The sequence below is a fragment of the Boleophthalmus pectinirostris genome, unplaced genomic scaffold, assembly GCF_026225935.1.
Source record: "Boleophthalmus pectinirostris isolate CB_2022bp ecotype Guang Dong unplaced genomic scaffold, ASM2622593v1 HiC_scaffold_1, whole genome shotgun sequence".
NCBI classification, from domain to species: Eukaryota; Metazoa; Chordata; class Actinopteri; order Gobiiformes; family Gobiidae; genus Boleophthalmus; species Boleophthalmus pectinirostris.
Window position 1 is genome coordinate 34,538,366 of NW_026570970.1, and position 3,606 is coordinate 34,541,971.

Here is a 3,606-nt window from a genome sequence, read left to right on the forward strand (position 1 = left end):
TTAAACCTCCATCTGACACATTCTTCACTGTCTCGGGGTTATATCTGCATTTGTCCTGTCCTTCAGCGTCTCTACATTAATACTGCATTTGACCCATCCTTCACTGTCTCTGGGTTAAACTTGCATTTGACCCATCCTTCAGTGTCTCTGGGTTGAATTTGCATTTGACCCATCCTTCATAGTCTTTGGGTCACACATGCATTTGACCCATCGTTCAGTGTCTCTGAGTGAGACCTGCGTTTGGCCCAGCCTTCAGTGTCTCTGGGTTAAACCTGCATTTGACCCATCCTTCATAAACCTGCATTTGATCCATCCTTCAGTATCTCTGGATTAAACCTGCATTTGTCCCATTCTTCAGTGTCTCTACATTAAATCTGCATTTGACCCAACCTTTGGTGTTGCTGGATTAAACCTGCATTTGACCCATCCTTCAGTGTCTATTTTAAACCTGCATTTGAACCATCTTTTGGTGTCGCTAGATTAAACCTGCATTGGACCATTCTTCTTTGTCTTTGGGTTAAACCTGCATTTGAACCATCCTTCATTATCTCGACATTAAACCTGCATTTGACCCATCTTTCAATATCTCTACATTAAACCAGCATTTGACCCATCCTTCAGTGTCTCTACATTAAACCTGCATTTGATCCATCCTTCAGTGTCTCTATTTTAAAAATGCATTTGACCCAACCTTTGGTGTCGCTGGATTAGACCTGCATTTGACCCATCCTTCAGTGTCTATTTTAAACCTGCATTTGACCCATCCTTTGTTGTCGCTGGATTAAACCTGCATTGAACCCATTCTTCAGTGTCTCTGTGTTGAATCTGTATTTGACTCATCCTTCACTGTCTCTGGATTAAACCTGCATTTGACCCATCCTTCACTGACTCTGAGTTAAACCTGCATTTGGCCCATACTTCAGTGACTCTGAGTTAAACCTGCATTTGGCCCATACTTCAGTGACTCTGGGTTAAATTTCTATTTGGTCTATCCTTCAGTGTCTCTAGATTAAACCTGCATTTGACCCATCCTTCAGTGACTTTAGTCCTGTTTTAGTCCTGGTTCAGTTCTGGTTCATGTGTTGTAGCCTATAATTTATGTTCTGTAGGTTATTATGAATCACTTTAATGTTAATAATGTGATTTCACATCATTATGAGTAAAAAAACATAAAATATTACAGATTTTTACTGGGTTGGCGTCTTTATGTTTGTTTGGGGGATTCATCACATCAATGACGTCACAAATTGCGTACCTTTTAACTTCTTTTCAGCTTTTGTTTTTGTAGAGTTTCACAATCCCAGGACTAAAATGACCTAAATGATTCTAGCGTGAAGGTGTACAGAGTTTAAAAACACAATGGAGCACTTCATATATTACCACATGACATCACAAGGTGTAAAAGAGTGTTAGTGTCAGTTTGAGAGAAGAGCCTAAATATGTTTGAGTTTGTGTGTTAAACATGTGCAAATGAAACAAAACACAACTCCAGGTCTGTTTGTGATGAGGAAACAACATTAGAACATAAATCAGAAAACAGCATTAACTGTAAGATTGATTAGTTGTTATAAAATTCCTAATCTTAATCAAAACAGACCTGGAATAGTCTCTAGAAAATGCATGATATACTTTCAAATGATAATCAAAATGGACTTTGAAAATCCACTTGTGAAAATGTATAAAATGGCGTGTGTGTGAAAGGTGTGTAATTATCCTTTCCCCTCATGTGTTTGGCTGAGCTCAGGTGAAGAGAGAGCACTCACCCAGGGCTGAGTCAGAGCACGGCATCGTGGGTAAAAGCCTGTCTGCATGTAACTTATTATAACACCGGCTCTTCAACTGACACGAATGAAAAATGCCATGAAAGAATAATACAGGAAAGTGCTTCTGTTTTGTACCGCTAAAAAGAGCCTCAAAATTCAGAGTGACTTTTGGACAGAGATGGAGCTTTAAAGGAGCCGTATTACACTATTTCTGATCTGTTAGAACGTTGTTACCTCCTCAAAACAGACCTGGAGCTGTGTTTTGTTTCATTCACATGTTTGAGTAATCCTTTATTGCTAGTCTGTATACATCTCTGAAGCTCAAAATACTCTGTTCCACCTTGTGATGTTGTGCCTTTGTAGTTTTTAAGTTAATGGCAACCTTTAAGCCAGGGGTGCTCACACTTTTTCAGCATGTGAGCTACTTACAAAATGACCAAGTCATAAAGATCTACCTAATACAAAGCCAAGCAAACTGCACTGAAACACTCTGTGCCCCTTTTTTGGACCCTCACCCACAGTTTGAGAACCCCTTCTTTAAGAGAACTTCCTCTGGCACTTTATACAAAACTGTGAAAAAAGTGAAGGAAGATTTTTAAACCTGTTTTTTAAAGTTCCAAACTGGAGTTGCATTCTTTTCTGGTTTTGCAGTGATATTTACCAGCCTCTGCACGTTTACCAAACCAAACGCACATCGTGACAAACACAGATGCATTTGTGCACTTTTGTTAGACAAACTTCAGCCAAATGTGGCAGTAGGTCTGTTCTGTAGATCCGCTCTATGCTGTAGACCTGCTTTGTGCCAACACTGGAACACAAATTTAGATTCATTTTTGCTTCATGTTTGGTCTTGTTCTTCTAATCAGCGCACTGTGGGAGGGGCTTGTTTTCGCTGTACGCAGGAAGGAGCGAGAGCGTGAAAAGGCGAGGGGCGGCGTGCTGACGTGAGGCAGATGGACAGGTAGGATGTTTAGGAAGTTGAACCTGCCCTGTGATGCACGCTGGTACACGAGGGCACACGCTGTTGCAGACGAGCCGTGCATAGGGAGCGTGTGTGTTTGTGATGTGCCGTAGAGTCTCCGCGGGTTTCAAATGAGCGCACAGGCTGCACTGAGACGCCCCACACGCTCCTGCACCCGCTACAAGTTTATTACCAACAGCAGCGGCCGTAATGAAATATGATCACACTTGTTGAGTGTCAGACCTCGAGTGAGAGACAAGACCGAGTCCAAACGCGAGTCCGAGACGAGACACGGTGATCTACCCACACGACCTTGGCAATCAACTGGTAGATCGTGATCAACGTATTGAGCACCCCTGGTTTAAGCTTTTGTTCAGGAGAGATTGGCAATTCCAGGGCTGAATTCATTCAAATGATTCTAGTGCAGATATATGGAGGCTCCATCCACACTAGTTCATATTTGAGTCGTTTTCATTGTGGATGCAGTGTTCGTCCACACTAATCTGATGGAAAACGGCTCCAGAGACAGAACAATCGGGTGCTGCCAGCTCCCACTAATTCATCTGAGTACAGATCTGATCTACCGTCCTTATTGGACCACATAACTGTGACTTACGTCTTCCTGATTTGCTGGGTTTGTGACATCGGTCATGTGACCTTATTGTGAAAAACAGTTTAAACAAGTGCAATCAGAGATAGCAACCTGATCCCATGAGGCATCAGTGGGGGCAGTTCATCACCACAGAAGCAATTTATGAGGAGCCCAGCCCATAGAGTATTACATGATCATTATATCCACAATGCAATGTGTGTGTCTGTACAGGCCCATGAACATTTGTGTGATATTGGTCACACATGAGAATGTCTGTGTTTACTAGTCTG